Genomic DNA, 22,524 nt, shown 5'->3' on the forward strand with positions numbered 1-22,524 from the left:
GCAAGCAGTTGCAAGGACGCACATCGACCACACCGCCACTTTATCCCACACTAACGTGTGTGTTGACTGCAACAGGGCATCTAGCGGATCAGCTATTGTCCATTAGAATAGTGGGAGATGAAGGAGTTTGTCGTAAAACATTTAGGCAATCTGTACTCTGGACTACAACTGTTGAACTCTCAACCACGGAGATGGTTGAGATGAAGAAAATTAACCCGACGTTCACAGGAATGATCTTGTTCTACTTTGTGTGCATGTTTAAGCGAAAGCTCACTCTCTATAGCGGCTACCAAATTAAATGACTTTCCAGCAACTCCTGCTATGTGACTGCAAGTGACCCATGCAAACAGCAGTGCAGTAGATTTCCCAGGAGTAGTTTCATGGAGTCGATAAGAGTTCTCTGCTTTTGTAGAAAGGTTTGTTGTTGTTTTTTTTAAAAAGAGACAGACATTTAAAAGAATGCAACACCTGCTTCTCACCCACCGTCACATGTGTTAGCATGTATGATGGTGTTGAAAATACATTGCACGTTTCTCCCTGACCTGTACAAGACAAGCTGAGACCAAAGCCCTGTCCACACAAGTGACCTTGAAGAATAAGATCCAGTCCGTTTCGAAGGCCATCAATAAAGGAAGCCAAAACGCACTCAGTAGCTATTTCCCAGAGCACTGAGTTTCATTACACTTTGGCTTCCCTGCTTCTATTTTGGCAGGGATCTGTGTGTGCCCTTGATGTGATGAGAAGTGTGAGTTTCTGCACGGGACACGCCGTGAAAGCACACAGCGCCGCGCTGCCTCATAGTCATAATTTACATCCCACTTGAAGCGTTTCGCTCTGGCCTCTCGGCAGCCTGTTTTTTTTTTTTTTTTTCCACACACACTTCCTCACACATGAGCGGGCTAAAAGCACTGTCATTACTCCATCACGCTCTTAAAGCGGTGTATCTGACCCATTAGAGAGGGCTGGTGGGAGTAGCGCTGTGAAATAATGATCACTGAGATTTCTATAAAAAGAAAACTGCGGCGCGCATTTGTTGGTCGCGGGAGAGGAGCGATTAAGGCGGACTGATTGAAAGTGTCCCGTGTGAGTGGACGTGTCAGACTGGGAGAGGCGGAGGGGGGAGAAGTTTTGCTGTTGGTGTAATGGGCCAAATATCTGCTCCGTTTGGCTCCTCTCTTCCTTCCACTCTGCAGCGCTCTGCTCAATTAATCCAGAGCCTCTTAATGACCCTCGAAGGTGACTTGCTAGATAAGTGCAATTACACTGGAAACAAGGGTGCTGCCAATTAGTCCTCAAGCCTCCCTACATCCTCACAGAAGAGGCTGGGCGCGTCCCACTGGGCGAGCCTGTTTGTGACTTCATTAACTGGCTTCTAAAAGGGGAAAATGGCCTAGATCACATGTTGGCGGACGGGGATCAACATGAGTTGATAGCGTTTGTCCCGACAAGTGCAGGAATGACGGGGGGAAGCAGAAGAGGAGAAGTCTCTGCCGCGCCACTTGGATGAAGTCCGTGTTCGGATTTCTTGCTGTTGTTGTTTTTGGGCATAAGATCTCTGGGGGGATCCAGGCTGTTTGATACCTCTCCAAGCGGGGACGACAGCGACGAGGAAGACTGTAAGTGACAGCAACCTCCTCTTCCTCTTTAGTGCCCACTTGCCTGTCTCTAATTGCCCCCCTCCCATTGTTCTTTCCTGAGCAAGACGATAATGAGAATTTCCTGCTACGTCGACGTCAGGACCACAGTCACTTGTTGTCTGCCAGCAAGAGTCTGTGAGTAATGGGTGTGACTAATGCTGCCTGGCAGCTTCCACACTCATCCCTCCCTGCCATCTGTCCCCTGCCACCCCTCTGGGTGGACTGGGGTGCTCTCAGTGGGTCTCAGTAATCAGACACACGCGCTTCACACACAAACACGCACACTGAACGTTCAGGCAATTTCAACCTCATGGCAACTACCAAAAAGTTTTAAAATTGTGTGTGTGTGTGTGTGTGTGTATATATATATATATATATATATATATATATATATATATAATGGGTCACACTAACAAACTTTAGTCTCACTAATTAGTTTGCATTTTCAGTATATTTATCTGCTCTTTGAAGTGCGGATATATGGATAGTCAAAAGTGCCTCGAATGATTGTATAAATAAACTGTGAAGTAATTACTAATATATTTTACAAAAATAAATAAGAAAAGTGCATACGTATTGAAATTGCATTCCTTTATAACTACAGTGAAACGAACTTTGAATCTGTTTATATGAAACTAAAATGATTCTATACCATTTATAGTAAACTGAACTGAGTTAAATGTATTAATAGCCTAAATGTTACAATGATTCATAGACATTTGACTTATTTGATTATTTCATGTTTACTTGTCAGCAGTGCGCCATTAAACAATTAAGACTATCGCAGCATTTTTTAATTGCGCAACTCTTGCATCTGATTGGGTCGTTTCGTTGATCCACTTCAGTCCAATCATTTTGATAAAGAAGAAACATTGTTGGTCCTGCCCTCTGACTTCATTTGCTAAAGCTAACAAATAAATTGAATTCATGATGGTTTGGACAATTTAAAAAATGTCAATAGTGAGGGAATAGTATGTCTAATAGCAGACAGGCCATCCTCCTCTAAGAGAACAGAGAACAAAATCCCTTTCACATTAATCTGTGTAAGTAAAATAATTAACACAATAGAGTTATATCTTTAACCTAAATGCTAAGTTTATTGTGTTTGAACAGGAGGTGGTTAGTTACAGAAACTGAGTTAAATCCTCCGTGTGGTGAAAGGCTAACAGCCAAACTGATGCATCCAGCAGGTTTGGTCTGATTTTAGCATTTAAAAACAACTGTAAATGCTAATATCTACAGTATACAATGGCGTATTAACAGGTATTTTAGAGCATGTACTGAGTTTGTTGCCGTTTGGCAAGCCAAAAACACTGTGTCAACTTGTTAAAGTTATGTTGATTGATGGTGGCATTTGTAGCAAATGCCTCTGTCTCAAAGACTAATTGCAGCCTGACATCATGAGCACCATCTCCACCCTGCAACTCCCTCTGGTTGGGGAAAAGAGCAACAGAGCTGTAATACATCTTCTTGCAATTGCTAAAAACAGAATTGATGCCAAACCAGAATTTATTACAAACTTGCTAGCATAACTTTAGCTTAAGCAGAGCTCCTGTTGCTCCTTGTTTACCCTTCTGGGCCACCATATTGTTTCACATACACTTTGCTTTTGGCTGTTTGCACAAACATAAAGTCACAAATAGTCTATGTTAGCTACTCTCTCGACCCACAGAGACACCATCTTGTTCCCATCACTGTAAAAACTGACAGCCCTCTTGCATTAAATGCTCTTATTTTATCTCTTAATCTCAACCTGTTATGAGGGTTTTTTTTTTTGTTTTGTTGTTTTACACAGAATGTTTGTGCTTTTCAGTGCTTAGCTTGTCGTTGTAAATTGTCTTGACTGTTTTTGAACTTGTTAGCATTGATTTACCACATCTTAAAGTGGACTTTATTAATGAACTTAAAATCTGTGACTACCTCGCTGGGCCAGTCAGGCCATCTTCCTTTCCTTTCAGAAAGCGCATGGAAATGACCAAAAAAAAATAAATAATGAGAAACAGTTTCTTGTGATAGCCTACATTTTACATCCACCAATATGAACTTGCGTAAGACTTTCAATTTGCCAAAACGGCTAAAATCAGATGTATAATTGCACTTCTCTACAGTGTTCTATAACATTTTTCTACCACAGTAATGTACAGGTAAGAGAGCTAGACTACATTTTCACAAAAAACAAACTGCTTGTCTTGAACCCAGCAGATTTTAGAGAGCATGTGAAGGAGTGCTAGAGGGATAGATGCATCCAGGCTGCCAGTGTTGGCTTAAGATAGGGAGAAGCAGCATGAATCTCATTACAGGGACCCCTGGACCTGCCCCCGCAGCTAACTGAATCACTCTGAGTAACTTTAAATTGGTGTCCAATGAAGGAGGAATTGATCCCTGGCCCTGTTCTGCTTCTCTCGGGCAGTTTGGAAAGTAATCCTCAGAAGCAGCAGCTTTGATGGATTTCTGCTATCTGTTTGGTTTCTGCATATCTGAAGCTGATGCGTAATTGGGAAGCGATTCAGACACACGGAAAACATTTGCCTCTGGTGACTTCAGAGGTGCGATGCTGGCCTAAGAACACGTTTTACGCCGTGTTAAACACGAAACCCGACGAGGCAATCGTAAACCGGAATTCAAAGACGCAGGTTTTGGTTTCGTCCGTTCGTTCTGCGTGCAAAATATGCTCGGAATCTCCACGCTCTGTTCCAGAGTCGTGGCAAACGTCTGCAGCGTTGGCGCCGCGCCTTTGACGCTCTCGCAGCAATCACTTCCCTGCAACTGTTGCGGCGGGAGTGTTTTTCACTTCCTGGATTGCCAGAGGCACAGACAGTCTCGTTCTGTCTGCCAGTTCATAAATGACTGCAGCTTCAAAAGCGAAGATTGTCGCCCTAAAAAAAATGAAATTGCCATTTATTACCTCTCACCTTTTCTAAGCACTTTCATCATGCAGGAAAAAAAAAAAAGAAACGAAACAAAAAACAGATTGGGGTTATTATTAGAGTTTAATCATGTGGTGAAATTTTCACGGCTGCATTCTACATTTAAAGGTACTTTGATGGTTTTAGTTTGTTTTGGTTTTTTTGTGTGTGTGTGTGTAAAATTCATTAATCAATGTCATTTCCAGACGTTAAAGGGAGTCACTTTAAATCCACAAGGTTGAAACCATTAAGTTTCAAAAGATTACTATTAAATATTTATACACTTTACTTAATGAGACCATCAAACGCTGACAACACTGCTCGCCAAACGGCAAATAAAATGCAGACGGGGTAAATATCATGGAAAGGGTCTGATTTTAACAACGCTACATAAACATGTAGCACTGTAAATTATAGCTGAGAGGCTCCGATATAAGATTTATTTTATGAACCACACAAAGACTAAGTGATGCATCATGAAATGGATTTGCCATGGATATTTTCAAAGGTCACCCTGTTGGACCATAATCTCATTTGGAGTGACCGAAATAAACATATCCGTGGCAATTGGACACAGTTATTTTTCGAGGGGCGCAAATTGATTTTCTGTAGAGCTCGCAAGCACACAGTCGCCGTACGGCCTCGGAGAGAAAAACTCGGATTTCTTCATCAGACAAGCTTCCAGCAAGTAACTGAGGTAAGCTGTGCTGTTACCAAGGAGCGAGAGGGAAGAGGGAACTTTCTACACTGTAGTTTTGAAATAAAATGGCAGAAAAAAAAATCATGCAGCGTGAAACTACTTCATAATTTGCCACACTGCATTAGGCGCCGATTCCCAGGCATTGACGACTGCCCAGCCCTTCTTCAGAAGCCATCTGAATGGAAAATAAACTCGGCACGAATTAGAGATGCACCCATCCAACAATAACAACTGTATTGGTCCGGGCAATTAAAAAAGAAACAAAAAAATCTAGATTGTGTATTAGTGACAATATGCCCAATCCAAAAGGGCAGATCTGTTCTGCTTTGTGCTCTGAGCAACGTCATGCCTTATTAGTCATTTAGTTTATATTTAGAATAACTAATTGCACTTTCTGAACCCGTTGAAAGAAGGTTCGCTGCAATTTACTTTTTACATGTTTGATCAGCTTTGTGAAGCTATTGGTGTATCCAAGTATTTATCAAATATGTCTGTATCTCGGTACACTTATCTGTGTTTAAAAAAAGAAGAAATGTTTTAAGTCAGTTCAGCTGTTTTTCTGTGTCAGATTGGTATCGGACGACACTAAATCTCAGATTGCATTGGTATCGTAAGTGAAAAAAGTGGAGTCTAGTACAAATCCAGTTGCCCTCTGAAGGCCTGAGAGGTTTATTAAAGAACATTAGAGAACAAAATGCGCCTTGAAGACGAAGGAACACAGCAGTCAGACAATTGCAGCTCATCTCACAAGTGTTTTAAAAGATCATCAGAGGCCTACCGAGACTAAACCAGGCTGGATTCGCATCAGAAAACAAACCTCTCGGTTGAGAGACGACCGTTTTGAATCTAAATTGCCCAATGAATGATTTGGTGTTAAGAGCGTGGTGAAAGACCTCCAATGGAAAATACCCATTGCTGCAGTGAAACATGGTGGTGGCGCCGTCATGGTGTGGTGATGCTTTTGCTTAGTAAACACAAGGAAGTTGGGCAGAGTTGTGAATCCGTGACAAAACTTTAAAACTGTTGTTTGGTAACGTCTGGGTCCGTTCAGAGCCTTTGCCATTTTTGCAAAGAACCGAAAAAAAGTATCGACGCGGGACAGCTGAATACAACGCTCTCCACATTTGTCACGTCTTCTTTGAGCAAAAAAAGTTAAATGAAATTCACAATTTCCATCGAAAATAGGACCTACGTTGTGCTCGTCTGTGACATAACAGCAGTTTATGTGTTGCGGGGAAATTTACTTGGAGGAAATCAAAGACTGTGACAACAAAAATACCCCAGCGCCCATAAAGCTGCCTGAATGAGGGAGTTGTTAGTTGTCGCTCATCTTCCATCTCCACAGCCCCGCACTGTAATTTCCAGGGTATGTAGAGACGCTGTTGGTTTAGATTTATTTTTCCCCAACTACAATATAAAGGCATTTTCTTACCATCGGCTTCTCATTTCAAACCTATCACTCATTATTGGACTCAATGAAAGCTGGCTGCCATGGCAACGGGTCCGTGGAAATACACTTCAGTTGTCACAAAGGCTGTGGTTTTCATATTGCTTCAGTTTTTACAAAGACAGCAGATTTTTTTTTCTTTTTCTTTTTTAAGAGTTCTACATACTTTTAGTATTTTTTACAGCATTCATTGTTGTGTGTTTTTATTAAAATCACTCATTCTTTGACATAAACACTTGGAGGGATGAATGACATTTACATTGTGTTGTTCATCTACTGTCCTAACTGTGGTGCTGCATGTTTTTAAAAAAAAATATTTTAGCTCTGTAAAATTGTTAGTGAAACGTTTTATGACCCACTTGTTTGTGATCTTGTGTAAAACACAACATTTGTGTTTGGTTAAATTACCTCGTTTTTAAAGCAAAGTGTCTTGGCAATGAATCAAAACCATTTGAAAGCCAGCATTGTTTCCTTTAAAGTGTAAATAACACCAAAGTTAACTTTTTGTTTTGTTTTTCTTTTGCTAATAAATTGTCTACAGATGTTATTTAGTGTTTATGTCTCTGTAAGAATTTTTATATTTTTGTGTATCATAATCATTTTAGCTCTACATTATTCAGCCTCAAAGCGTCTCAGTGCTGACCTCGTGAGGCCCAACGACGCCTAAACAGTTCAGTTCTGCTACTGTTTCAAAGCGGCACAGCTTTTCTCAAGCAGTGCCACGTTGGGGTATCTAATCATCCCACTCACACACGCCCCCCGGTGGCAAGTCAAGAGTCACAATAGTGAGGGTGGACGTGGCGACCGTTGGTCAATAATGTTACTCGGTTTTACAAATATGACGTATTGGCAATGTGGATACTGAATGGTATGTCTCCTCTGCTCTGATGCTTGATGCTGTAAAAATCTTCAACAGCACATCGAGACAAAAAGTTTATCTTTTTTTCCCCCTTGTTTTCCCCAACTAGTGATATAGAGTCTCAACTAGTGACTTGGTTTCAGTGAGTCACTGTGGTTGTGTTGGTCACTTTGGCATAAATAGCTCACCCAAGCTGATCCCACAAGTCTTCAAGGTGAGCACTGGAGGAAGGCCATTTGATTCTCTCAGGCAATTTCCGGTAAGCTTCATAGCGTTGAACCGGCGGATTAAATACATCACGGATTAAATTCAAAACTTCAGAGTTCACCCCTCCAACGAAAAATTGTTTGTCAAAACCCAGGAGTCCAGAGCCTCTGTACAAAGCAAAGGATAGAAAAACGGGTTGTTTTCTTCCAGGAAATATTTCTTCTATGAAATATTTGAAATTCCTAGCTTTTTGTTAAAGCTTTACAAAATACACATAGCTAGTACGACTTCCCGATATGAATCCGACAGCCTATGGTGAAGAATATGAGCTGATTCCCAAATCACTGGAATTGACAATAATTCAGACGCAGCCAGAGGGGAAAAAAGGGTTAATTATCTGGAGTTTGTCAGGTATAATTGAACAGATGTGTTTTGAAATTGGTCAGCTCATCATTGCAATGCCAGTGATGAGCTGACCAGCTTCGCACACCGCCACAGTTTGCAGTTCACAAACCAAAAGAGAGAGGAGAAGAGAGGAGAGGAGAGAGACAAGTGCCATCTTTATGAAACAGAATTTAGTTGCAGCACACAACAGTCCACCCTGGAGGCTTCTGGAGAGGTAATTAACCTGTCACCCCTTTCACAAGCAACGCACTCCTGTAGGCTTTTGAGCTGGAGACTTTTGCCCTTAAAGAAGTGTAATGTGCAGCAGTTTATCCCTGTTTAAAACCCAGTTAGTTCAGCTGCATTCGCACCCAGAGCGTGCTTTTTGCTTCGCACCCAGCGGCCACAGCGCCGCTGAAGTCCTCGTCTGTGTGGGAGCCCTGCGGCCACTGGCTGCTCTCCGTGATAAGAGCACGGTGAGGTCCAGCCTCATGACTACCACGTTCCCTCCATCACTCTCCCGATCCCCTCCCCACTCCCATTTCATTCCACCGACTTTTAAGAGTCGGTGGAATGAAAATGCGGTGGCCCGAGGCTGAGGCTGCTACCTCCACTCCACTTCCACGAGTTCGCCAATATAAACACGCTGCAGAAGATGGCGCCCGCTCTGATATCTCCAGGTTTCTCTGAACAAATAAAACCCGACGGCTTTCATCACTCGCATCCCTGCAACAGCTGTGAGTCACGGCCCGGTAATGAAAACGCAATCAATAAGACAACCCACGGGTCAAACAACGCGATGGAACAGCCACAGGACCAGACTTATTACTTGGAACTGATAAACCAAACCAATGTTTGAGATCTTCCTTTGTGGAAAGCGTGACATTAACCATCTTTGCTACTGCGCCTCCGATTTGATATGGCGTTAGATGATAAGTAATTATGTTCATTGTAACCACGGATTACGTTCTCGGCTTTAAAGCAGAACAACAGAACAAAGCCTGTGAATTTTAAGCAGAAGGGAGAAGATATCTGGTGTTCCAGATATCACCGGATATCTAATTAAACCGCCCCAACCGTTGAACATCTTGCAAAGATTATCTATTGCTGTCCTACTAAACTGAGCTGCATCATCCCGATCAACACACCACCCCCACATGACCGCATCATGCTGCAGGGATGCTTTTTCATCACCAGGAACATGGAAGTTGCTCAGAGTTCATAGGAAGACGGATGGAGCTACATGAAGGACAAACCCTGGAGGGAATCCTCCTGGAGGCTCCGGAGGACTAGAGACTGAGGCAGATGGTCGCCTCTCTGCAGAACAATGGCTAAACATACACTCTGAGGAACAATGAGGGAGAGTGCGAACGTGTTAGATCGAGTCAAACTTAGGAAACTGATGTTCACAGACAATCCCCGTCTAGCCTGGCTGGGCTTGAGGTGTTTTACAAATAACGATGAGCAAACAGTTTTACCTCCAGATGTGCAAAGCTGGTAGAAACAATCCCAAAACGCTTCCAGCTGTTACAGCAGAATACCAAACGTACAACATACTGTGTGACTTAGATCTTCTATTGCATCCACTCTAGATTCTTGAGACAGTAAATTACAAATGCTCATTTGCAGGACTTCCCAACGGAGGAGAATACTGCATCTTAAAAAGACAACACAGTGTGTTATAAACATAATCAAATGCATCGGGCAAAAACTACTTGCAACCCAACAACGCCACAAATAATGTCCGATGTCTCTGAGCAGCTGATCTGCTGGAGAGAGTCTAAAAATCACCAGCCTCCATAAAAACCCAGCCTGCAAAACAGTCAAACCTTATAGCATACACTTTTGAAAGTCAACGCAGACAATTTACTTATCCAAAATTGCAAAACACAATAGAACTAATACAAATAATATAAGAGAATAGGAAACATTTAACAAATGATCAAATGATTGTGTTTTTATCATTATTATTATTATTTAGTCATTTTTGTCTTTGCAGTAAAAAATGCAAGTTTCTAAGCTCTACAAACAAATTCACATATTCAGTTTTTTTTATTTATGGACAAATTTCAAATCAGTCAATTGTGTAAGGGTCTTTTTTCTTCCCATTATGCACTACTTTGTGTTTGTCACATAAACACCTTAAGAAACACAGTGAGGTTTGTAGCTGTGATGTGACAAAACGCTGAGAAGTTCAGAGGATAAATACTTTTGCGATGCGCCGTATAGTTAGTCTGACTGCGTCATTTAGAACTGAAAGGCTTAACTCTGGTAGTTTGCATTTGATCCTTTTTTTTTTTTTTTTTGACATCGAAACACACAGGAGCCTTAATACGAACAGAATTCTTCAAACTGACTTGCATCCTAATGAAGTCCGAAGACTTTTTTCATTTCCGCCACTAAATTCTCTCAGCGGGGTTTTATAAAACCGGGAAGGCAACACAGACCCACTGTGTAACAGGAGGCGACATGAGTAATAGGAAGTCTTTTACTACCTTCAGTCAATGGTGTGTGTCACAACCAGTGTGCTCAGAGCGCCGGATGGAGAACCCAATCCTGACATAGTCCAGGCTGCAAGTAACAGCTGAGTAATTTTAATGACAGACAAGTAACGACACACATGGCAGGTGGGAACAAGTTTGGCTGGTGACTGGAACGCAGTGGGTCAGAGGCAATTTTCGACAAACAGGCATGTGAGAAAACTGGAGCGATGAGAACGGTGGCAGAGCAAGAGGAGAGAAGAAGCAGGTGAGTTGGCAGGTATGTGCAATCGGATGATTATGACAGCTGGGGGAAGACCGAAGGCATCTGGTGTCCGGATGGAGAAATAGAAGTCTGGCATTTGGCCCCTTTTTCTCAGCAGATACTTTGACTTGACACGGCAGGAAGTGATGCACTGGTGAGACAATGATGTAAAAAAAAAAAGAAAGAGTCCCTTCTGGGTTATACTGATCTGTGAAATGGAGCTTTGGCCAACACTTCATTGCAAAATAGTTTTAATCTAAAGATGTTGGAGCCTCACTAAGATAAGTCAAAAAAAAAAAAAAAAAAAAAATTCTGGATTTGAATAGCATCCAGACTTTGACTAGTCCATTCTCCTTTGGGTATTTTTATGGTAAGGAGCAGGATGTTTCCTTCAATTACTGCAAGTTGCCTAGGGTCACCAACATGTTCTGATTGTCAGTATAACTACTTATAACATACTTTTTTCAGCAATTCTGTTAGTTTTATGTCATATGTAAGTAAATACACTTTCCAAAACGTCTTGGTTTTGTTAAATCCAGTCTCTTTCTTATCGTTTAATCATGAACAGTTCTGCTTTTGACGTTCTGGGTTCCTTTGTGACCACCTCGAGAAAATGATCATTCAAAGTTGGCATCTCCTGGGAAGGTTCAGCAGTTTGTGGGTAATGACTCTCGGAGGGTTTTGCATGCCTTTCCAGGACGATAAATATCAATGCCTTTCTATCTGTTCTTGTATTTCTTCGAACTGGAGCCTTTTAAGGCGGCGACGTCTCGATTCTGCAGGTCTGGCAGCTGTAGTGACTAGACAAATGGAGCCCAGCTTTTCAAAAGCTCCGGTTAATTTAATGATTTACAAGAGTCTGAGTTAAGTTGGGACCCCCACTGTCTTCAAAACAAAATTAGTGCCAAACGTTTGTGCGACAGTCTTAAAGTTAGTGATAAATGTCTGCAAAGGTCACCAGAGGGCAGGCATTCCCTTCAACTTTTACAAAAAACAAACTCTGACCTCTGGAAACTTCTTGTATAGTCTCAAAAATTGCAGCACAAACGTAGCGCAGTTGATTGACACCATATTTTGATTTTGTAAATGTGGAGAGGCTGGTTGGTCTTTGGTGACTTCTGGAGACATTTCTTTAAAATGATAAGAGGCCCAAACAACAGTTTTTCCAGCGCAAACACAACACAAACATTTGACACCCATTTTGTTGAAGGTGGAGATGGTTTTGGTTGACGCCTTCATTCAGGTTTAACAAGAGAGGTACCTACATGTCCACAGAACATCAGGTTGATTTGGGTGTTGGAGGCTTTTTTTTTTTCTTTTTTTTTTTTTTTTCAACTCAACCAACCAGAAAACTGGAAAAAGTCTTTTGCATTTTCTCAGACTATCTTTTCTAACATCACAATTTCTCTGATGACAAAGGAGCAAAATCAGAAGATTTTTTCGACAGGAGCAAGTACTTTAAGAACCTTTTTTACAGAGCATTCCCTGCTATTGAATCAAGATGTCAGGTCACTTACTTAAACATGAAGGCTTTTTGTTGCCTTTGAGTTTTTTTCTACTTACTTTAAGACAAATGCACATATTATCATTTTATCCCTATTCTCTCAGTGGAGGGAACAAAAGTGCTCTGTGAATTAATGCCGTGTTGCACACTTCTCTTATTCCCTTATATGTTCGTCTCTGCAGCTTTGAGTCCTTATTTCCACGTGGGGGGAAAAAAAGCCCAGACTAGATCTTTTGTCAGCTCTGCTTTGTGCGCTAAACTACCTACTGTAATTTGAAAGTAGAGGAGCTCCTGCAACTTCACACCCGTCCTCTTCACGTGCGTATTTCTGCTCTCGCTCCACATAGGCTATGCCAGCCATCTAAAGCTTTTCTCACATTCCAGCCCCGACAAAGCATTGTACTTTAACAGCACAAGCTGATTTTCTTTCTCTTTCCCATCTTTTAGTTTGGGCGCTCATTCGCCTTTAGGAGTTTCTCAGTTGCGTGCGACCTGCTGCGGAGCGGCTTCTCGTCTGGAGCTGCGGAAGCGAAGGCGCGAGTCCTTCCTTTATGCCAAAACCACAAAAGACCTTTGGCAGAGCAGCTTCCTTCTAGCTCCTCTGGATCGAGTGACGGGCGGTAAAAGCTTTCGGTGGAGGAGCGGGGGGCCGTGTGGGCCGAGGCTAATGCGTATCCCGATGTCCAAGCGAGAGACGCGCCTCTGAGACGGGCCGTGTCAAGGTCAGCGCGTGGCCAGCACGCAGAGATCTGAGTTTGGAGGCAAATGCGCGCGCCGAGATGCGTGGTGTTTTGATGACTGCATGCAACATTATGAATTTATTAGCGTCGTTGTTGGTAGACACAGCTGAGTGTGATGACACGAGTCCTTGAGAAGTGAAATGAGCCTCTGATGATGATGATAATGATGATGATAATGATTCCTTATTGTGATTGTGTTTTCATGCTTCTTTTACTCCTTCAAACCTTATTTTTTTCTTTGATCCTCCTCTACCTTAATATGTTCTCCTGCTCTGTATCTGGTATTAGCTGGATTATTTCACCGTCACCTCAACAACCCCGTGCAGCAGAGCAGAATGAGCAAGCTAATTTCATTATGCTGTATGTGTTTTTAATGACACAGCCATGAGGGACCAGGGAAAAGTAAGAAAAGAAAAAAAAAAAGACTGGTTGCTGACTGATTAGGCCTCTCTTTTACACAGCGCGCGAGCGACTAAAAATAAAGTCACAAGTCATAGCTGGAAATCGACGGCAGATGTTAATGTGCATGAGAGTCCATTGTGTATCGCGTGTAAATTATCAAAGCTCTCCCCTGTAGCGGTTACTTTCCTCTGCTAATTGGTGCCACAAAACAAAATCCTGCAGGGTTTCCAAGGGTTATTTGGGGTTTCGCACAACAAGACCAAAACAGTCTCTGTCTCCACCAGCAGTGGAGCTTGAAAAAAAAAAAAAAAACACCCAACAACAAACCTTTTCTCTCTTTGAACATGCTCTGTTTTCCTTCTTGTTTCTCCCACTGTTGGCTCCTAATAAGGGGTGATCAGAGCTGAATAGCCCAACAACCTGACCCTCATTATGACAAACAAATAATGAGAAGAAGACACCAGGGAAGCAGGCCTCATTAGGTCCAGAGCTACAGTGTCCCTAGGGGGTCATCACCCTAAACGTCTCGCGCCGCTCATGACACTTCTGCTCCTGGACGGCTCGCAGCCACTCGGAGAGCTTTGTGCGGCGCAGCCAGCAGCGTCTCGGTTAAATGAACGTGTTGGCTGAGACTGCTGTGGTTTGTGGCATCATTGCTACTTCGCTGCTGTTTGTGCTTATTTTCCAGTCTTGGCTGAGTGCGTGTGCTTGTGTGCTTTAGTTCATATTTACGAACCTTCTGGAGGCCACTGGGCGTTATGGGGTCCAAAGTGCAGTCCCAATACGGTGGACCCCCTTGTTTACGGTTAGGAATGGTTTAAGTTAAGGAAAATATGCAGTCACTAAAATGAATGGAAGTCAATGCATCGTCCCAGCATTGACTATCTAGCTTGAAAGGGAACGCCAACCGCCTCAAGTCTTTTGCAGCCTTTGAATGGTTTTCTTCCAGGCTTGCTCTGTTTAATCCGTCAACTCTTCCAGCTCCGCTGCCCTTTCTGACAATTTTACATCCGCAGGTTTTTAGTTTGTAGGGTTGTTTATAGTGTCAGCTCCCCACCACACATGGCATTTTCCACACAAGTCAGAAATGAATGTACACACGGTTCTAAAGGAGCAAAATGTTAAAAAAAACGTTGGGTTTTAGTCTTACAGCACTTTTAAAGACCCACTGCAGATCCATTTCGCTGGAGGAGATTGGTCCCCATTCAGATTTAGAATATGTGCACTTCCCTGTTCATTTCCAATAATTTCTTCACCAGAGACATTTTTTTTCTTTTCTTGTAAATAGACAAGAGTTCAGCAAAGAGAACATATTTTTGAAAAACATTTTATTTTTTTTAAGTACCAAGAACTCAAGCAGACAGTCAAAAATAGTTTATTTTTCAACAAAATAAATTCATTTTGAAAAATGCATTATGAGGGAATGGACCTTCAACATTAAGAGGAAAAAAATACAGGTTTTTTTTTATTAAGATAATTATACAACATATTTTTGCCTGAGTGACAGCAGAAAACTATTTTAGTAAACAAGTGTGTACAGCGGGTAATGCTGCAGGTTTGGGGACGGTTTATATTTTTTACACAGTGCTTTGCAAAAGTATTAACTTTTAAACCGATGTCATGTTACATCTATAAACTGCAATGTTTGATCACTACGTGTATGTAGGACCAACACCCTAAACAAAAATATTTTAAAAATTACATAGCTGCTTCTAGCCGTGAAGGTTTTTCCCAAATAATGTCTTGAAACAATATATTTTGATGTCTTCACATGATTAAAAAAATTAATTTAAACTCTCCAAAGCATGTCACTCATTGATATACGAGAAGAAAAACAAGCAGTTCTCGCGTCCGATTTGACCATTTGTAATTAAAATAAAGATTCGCTTCAATTCTCATAACAGCTTTTGATATTCTTCTGAGAATCAACGATAAACTAATGGCGCAGGAATTAACTTCACTTGCAAGAACTTGCAAGCAGTTGTGACCATATTTTTTAATACTAATTTAATCCATTGAGAAATTATAAAGAATTATAAGAAATCTTCAGAAGCTGCTATCTTGAAATGCTTCCCTCGGATTAAGAGCACAACCAGTGACTCAGAGTTCATCCCATGTTCTTGACTTTTATGCAAGACAAAAAAAACCCAAAAAAACAAAGCCATGTGATGAACTGATGCTACAAATTACGACTAACAAATCATGACAAATCAAATATCAATCCTGGCAGCCTGTGAGGAACAGAGCTCCTAATTGAATCTTTCAGAGAAATAAAGAAATAACAACTTTAAAAATGAGGTCTTTTCAGGTCCAGAAAGTGACTAATTAATGGCCATAATGATTGACGGTGATCTTATATTGTTTGGCTCGTATCATGGTGATATTTGGCCCGTACAGAATCTGTCCTGAGGTCTCACATTGGAGGGTTCAGTGCTGCTCTCTGAAAGTTAAAACAAATCAACTGAGTGGATCAACACACACACACACACACACACACACACACACCGTCCAATGGGCTAGTATTTCTCAGATAGTCTTCACACACACACACGCAAATAAAAAACTCTTATGAGTGCGAACACTCGAGAGATTTTAATTAAAATGCCAGTTACGGCTCTTTTGATATTCAGATGATAAATTTGACCACAAAGACTCAAAACTGATGATGGCAATCTCAGTTTAGGCTGCTTCGAAAAATGATATCGGGACTTTATTGCGACAAATCTGATTTCTGTTTAGCAGCATAATCTCTGCAGCTGTGTAGAAAATATGAGTGAATATGCTGAGGGAAACGGAGCTAAGAAGGAAAATAAGCATGAATCAACACTGGGATTTGATCAGTATTTTAGCTATGAAGCTGTAAAACAGAACATAAATCAGCAGTAGGAATATCAAAACTAATGGATTTGAACAATATATAGTTTGTAAAAAGGCGGCAATATAAAATGTGGGAAAGGGAAAATATTATATGATGCTGGATAAACATAGATGAAGCAAGACCAAACCGCAAAACCAAGCCCAGCCTGCTGGGGAACAGCACAAAAATGATCTAAATACGAATACTAGTGAGTATCAAAATGCAATAAACAACAGATCAGGACTATTTGAGCTACAAAAGATAAGTTCAGTCTGATTATGTGTCAGATGTGTATCATCTTGTATAGTTTATGTAAATCTCTCATTTCAGCTGTAACTGGCGATAATGAAGTAAGTTTGGGGATCGAGCATCAGTCGAAGCAGTTGTGTTTCCATTGCTCATAAAATTGTGAAATTTGAGATTTCTAAAATAAATTTGATTAACGGAAAAGCACCAATTTTGGAAAAAAAACTTTCGTTTTTCACTAAAAAGTTTCCAAGCATGGATGAGGTGATCTGAAACACTTTTCTCACGTCACACGAGTCACATGACCAACAGCCTGATGTTGTTTGCCGCTGGGGCAAACCATGAGGGAGAAGACAACAGGTTTTTTAACGCCTTATCACTTAAACAAACTTATCCAGCTGTGAGTTTAGCTGCGTTTCGTATTTCGTGGAAATTGTGTTTTTTTTGTTTTGTTTTTTGTTTGTTTGTTTGTTTTGTTTTTTTCCATTCGCAGAATAGTGACAAGTTTCTGCAGACATTTGTAATAGAAATTCAGCCACTGCACAGCGTCTCGTTTGCACGCTTTAGGATCTACACCTTCATACAAACCTGTTTATAGATTTGTTGTCACAGTCTAGCAATACCACAGATGGTTCTTCCTTCCCCTTTAACAGCAGCTGCCTCAGTTTTACTCCGCTATTCTGCGGTATCACTCGTCTGTACGCCGTTGTTCCCCTGATTGCTCCTTGTACGTCTGACTTCACCCTGAAGGACACCATCGATTAGGAAAGGACCACACGCAATTTGTTTTATTTCTGTCCTCCGCTGTGCTCTGCTCAAAGAGCTAGCCATGAACTGCTGGAGCCAATTAATGTCCAAACAGATGTGCAACGCCGAGAGCTAAGCTTCGCCGCGGGGTCAAGCAGTCGGAATCCAATCTCCTCAGTAAAATTACATTCCTGCCATCGTGGCTTCATACCTGCCGACCTGCTCGCAGGTCAAAAGAAAGCTGAGGGCTTTAGCAAAGTCACACGGCGTGATTGCAGTGGAATTAGCTCTACGTGACCCAAGAGGAGAGCCGTGTGAATTCCTGGGACGTTGTCCTTCCTTTGGACTCGTGGCCAGGCAGCAGAGGCAGAGAGTCGGCTGGAACGCCTGCAGAGCTGCTGTAAAGACAAGCGGGTTTTCCTCATTTGACTCCTAAGTGTGCAAATATTCGCTCGTTTGATGTGCGTCGCCGCCTCTCCCTTCTTCGCGTTTTATTCTGATTGCTGTTTACGGAGAATGGCGCGAGAGATCCCGACGCGGGGAAGATGAAATACCTCCGGCAAAAGTGGGACTTTACACTTGAAAGTGGGAAAACATTACTTATGCATTAGGTGTGTCTTTTGAAGAACTCAGAACATGCATATTTCCTTACTCCAGCTCCCCTGAAATAATACAGATATAATCAATTATTCATTTGTAAATGTTTATTTCCTCTCCAAAACAAGCGTGACACAGCCTTGATGTTGGGGGGGGGGGACGTTCCAGCTGCAGCCCTCGCTCAACACGCCCTGAGCGCAGATTTCCATACCGACGCTTTGAGGTAAACACAGCTAGGAATAAAATACATTGTTTTCGTTTTTGTTAACGGTCTTTGTGATATTGGGGTGAAATTGGATGTAGTGTGAAAAAAGCCCTGGAAAATAAAACGGCCAGAGCGGCCACCTTCAATTAGTTGTTTTGCTGGTTGACCTTATTGACAGGAAACGGGCAGAGAGAGACGGATGAGGTCAAAGGTGAAAGCCTCTGTGTACCGCTACACCTCCGCCAACAGCTACTTTATGAATTTTGAAAATTAGGGAAAACTTAAACGCTTTTATTAAAAACTAACGAGAGAAAGATTTGTTGAAAATGTTGTTAATTGAAGCTGATTGAATTTTTAAGCGTTTAATTGTTCATTTCAGAGGAAAGAAATGGAGTCGAAAGATGAATTTCTGAAATAAAATCCTATGTATGTGGTATCAATCATTAAAGCTGCTGATGAGATGCTATTGTTCCCAACATCAAGTATTTATGAAGTAATATGCGTTTATTGCTTTTCCCCCTCCAACATGAGGGCTTTAGTTCAACACAGGTTTGTGTTACATGTTTTTTTTTGTTTTTTTTTTCCCTCAATGAGAATATGCTCTTCTCAGGGCCTCCGCCTGATTTGATTGAGGTCACACTCACTGTTAAAAACTGTGAAAAGAGTCAATTTCTATGACAAATGAATCCGACAACCTCTGCAGTCATGGTTGAAGAAAAAAATTTTTAAAAGTCAGGACGGCTGGACAAATGAAATATAGAATACTTTTATATAAATCGTACTTGAACTATACAAATGCACTTTACAGATTCCAGTGTTTCAGTGTTTATTTATCAAGGTGAAAGAGAAATTAGGGAAATGCTCTCTCTTTACTTTGTTTTCAGGTTTCTCCCAGAATTCAAAATTAAAGTGAAGAAATGTCATTGTGGTTCACTTTCTATCACATGAAAAAATTTCAAGAAAGTCATAAAAACCTTGAGCCGATTCTTTCCTCATCAGTGTTTTCACACCTGACAATCTGGGAGACTTGGTTCGATTAGGGATCAAAATTGTAACATTTCCAACTGGTGCGGTTTGCGTTCACACTCCACTTTGTCAAAAAAAAAAAAAAACCTTTGAAAACCTTGTTCACCTCCTCGCCTGTGGTGGCGCTGCACCAAGAACCAATGAATGAAACAACACAAAACCTCTGAAGAAGACATGGACGCAACTTCCTTTATCACAAAGCGTCTATAAAAATGGTGTGGTGTCAGATTTCAGCGTTTGTAGGATTTCTCTTTTGTTTTTGGTAAAAGACCACAAGCACAAAAACCGACAGAAGAATGTTTTCATCAGAAGGAAATGGACGTTTTAGAAGGGAGCCGTCTCCAAAAATGAGATCAGAGAGGACTGTGGATGAAAGATCAAGAGACTTTGAGAGCTTTTAAAATTAGACTGGATGAAGATGTTAGATCCTGGCAGAATCCTAACGAAGAAGACTGAAGACTTTTACATAATTGTATACACAAGTAGTTTCTTAAAAGGATTACTAGACAATTTTTGTTTTTTGTATTCAACCTTTTTCAACCTAGATATACCAGAAGGGCAAGACAAACCCTGAAGCTAATTATGTTATTAAAATAAGCGTGAGCCTGTGTTTGTTCCCCACGACTAGATTTAATGTTGAGCTCCTCTTTACTCAAATGGCTGCACCGTTACTGCTGTTTGTTTCCCAACACGTCCAATCAGCAAGCCGCCTTACCTGCTACCATTAAACCCCCGGCACGGCGGAGGGGCGAGGAGGAGCGCTTAAATACCGGAGATCCAAGTTAGCAGATAAAGTGACACAGCGGGCCATAACAAGGCTATTTCAGTCAGCAAGACAGTTAATTTTCTCTGTGAATGTTTCATTTCCACAACTCATCTCTGACACATAAATTGTATTGGAGCTGGATCTTCCGAGGGCTAAAGTGAAGACCCTCCTCTGCGATGTTAAATGACCTCTGGAACAATTCGATTACGATGTCTCTCTGACAGACAGATTTATCACGGCGGCAGAGCCGCGTAATGGATACCGGCTCCGGCGACAGGAGAGAGGGAGGAGAGGAAGAAGAAGAAGAAGAAGAAGAAGAAGAAAGGGGCAGAATGGACTCCAGCCTCAGCTTGTGTAATCCACTCAGATGTACATCCTGAGATAAATGCGTGAAGAAAAAAAAAAAACAGACTACGGCCTTTCCGCAGCTGCAGTGAATCTGAGTGATGGTTTTAAAAGTAGCAACAACAGTATGCTAAACTCACTCAGAGCAAATGGATCCTTGAGGAGCACTTTAATATAAACTCTAATCACCGATTACATTTATGACCCCGTTTGAATCAGGAACAGGACGCATATTTCAGGCCTTACAGACGTTATTAACTCGACTCCCCTGAAGCAGGTCTAACGAAGCCAGGTTGCGTTTTATTTAGCTCCTGCTTGTCTACTTGACATGCTGTTAGCTGTAAGCAGCAACGGCGCCGGGTGGTTGTTTTGTTTCTTCTTCTTCTTCTTCTTTTTAAATGCAGGAATTCAAGACAGCAGGCAAAACAACCAAAGCAACAAGCATTTCCCAAATGTCACTGTCTTGCTGTCCCCGCCGCCTGTCAGCGCCGCGGAGCAGAACTCGCGGCGAAAGATACAAGAAAACGAGTCCGACCTCATCCCCTCCACCCCTGCCTCCCTCCGCTGACATTTGTTTGGAGACCTGCGTGTCGTCGGGAGTCTCTCCGCGACGGATGGAGGATGCACATTAGCCGTGCCGCCGACGGAGGCCTCGCCGCGGCAACAAGTGCTGACATTGTTCTCCTGACTGGACCTTTCCATCAATCATGCGCCCACGGGGATTCGAGGGGAAGAGGTGGGGTGATAGGAGGCGAGTTGAGGAGCGGGGAGTGTGTTTTGGGGGCTTATCCGTCTGAAAGTGCATCAGGACAGGAAAGAAAAGGAAAAAAAAAAACAAAAAACCGGTGAATAATTTGACCGGCCCTGACAGAGCTCTCACCAAGCCTTTCTCTGACTGTCAAGCTGACAAGCGCATGTAGATTTCTTTCCTCCCATTGCCAGACCACAGAATATTGCTGACACACCAAGTGCACCACAAAAAAAAAAAAAAGAGAGAGGAAGGGAGGAAAAAAAAACGTTAAAAGGGAACTTATTTCTACACAAAGCTTCTTATGAGTTGGAGATGGAAAGAAAATTCAATTTCTGTGTCTGAAGGGGACAGAAAAATAGAACAATTTCTTAAGAGCAAATGCTGAGGAGGAGACATTTACTGGCTAACAGGTTATCATCGTCTGCTGGGCTCCCCTTCTCTCAGCTGACACTTTTCCTCCTCTTCCTTCCTGCATAACTTTCCTTTTTCCTGTTTTCTCACTGAATCTGAACTCTCTCTCTGAAAACAGACTCGAGGTGCTTCTATTTTCAGAGCCGATTTGACAAATATTTCAGCACAACACCAAGACTATTTAGTTTTTCTTGGCCGTTTAATGTCCGACAGAGAGCTTTACTGGATGCATTTGTGAAAACGCTAAACGAAAGGGAGATTTTCTTTAGTGAGTTTTTTTTTTTGTTTCACCAATTCTTTTCTTGTAATTGCTTTTAATGAGACCAGTGGGAAACATTTTACTCAGCATTTCATGTCTTTGGGGAAAATATTTCCTCAAACTCTCTTTGAGGAATTACAATAAATTGCAGCTTGATATTCTGAAGCTTCATGAAAGGAGCAGGAAACATTCAGCAGGTGTAACATTATGCAATTTCTGTTTGTGGGTTTTGTTACCCGTTTGCTGCCAAAACAACTCTGTCCCACTTGCAGGTGGTTTTTACCCATTTACCTGCTCACAGATTTTTATTACTCCAAATTTCTAACCTAACTACAAGTTATTCTTGTCTATTCACAACTTAAATATTTGAGACAAAATGGCAATTTGACATATCTGGGAGCAACGCTATTTAACATGCTACCCACTGGTGTTTGCATACCAGCCAATCCAGGAGCGGCATTTATTTTTCCTGTCACTGATTGGCTGAACCTCTTAGAGCGAAGACCAGGAAGATCGTAAATGTTAGCTTCTGCGCTAGCGGCAACACAGCTTCCACTGAGCACGTCAATGCAGATTAAGTTTAGTTTGGTGTTTCAACTACTAATATAGGCATTTATAAGTGTTTTTAGAGGCAAAGGCATTTCAGCAATGAGCGGGATGTTGTGGTCAATGACCTGGTGGTTCACTGAATAGAAAGTTGAACTTTAATCAAGATGGTCAGGGTCAAAAACAGACAAATAAGAAAGTTACACCCCCACAAACAATATCTTGATTTGTCTTTGC

At 41.7% G+C, this 22,524-nt stretch overlaps 1 protein-coding gene across 1 annotated transcript in view; it reads left to right on the plus strand.

The window, feature by feature from the left end:
• The first annotated feature begins 1,284 nt into the window (after positions 1–1,284).
• Positions 1,285–22,524, plus strand: part of LOC122834325 (kelch-like protein 10) — a 33,755-nt gene continuing 12,515 nt past the window's right edge. The window contains exon 1 of the mRNA XM_044122669.1: positions 1,285–1,616. The gene's annotated coding sequence lies outside the window, so the exon portion shown is untranslated. The remainder of the gene's footprint in view (positions 1,617–22,524) is intronic.

Source organism: Gambusia affinis, linkage group LG07 (assembly GCF_019740435.1).
Source record: "Gambusia affinis linkage group LG07, SWU_Gaff_1.0, whole genome shotgun sequence".
In the NCBI taxonomy this organism is placed as follows: Eukaryota; Metazoa; Chordata; class Actinopteri; order Cyprinodontiformes; family Poeciliidae; genus Gambusia; species Gambusia affinis.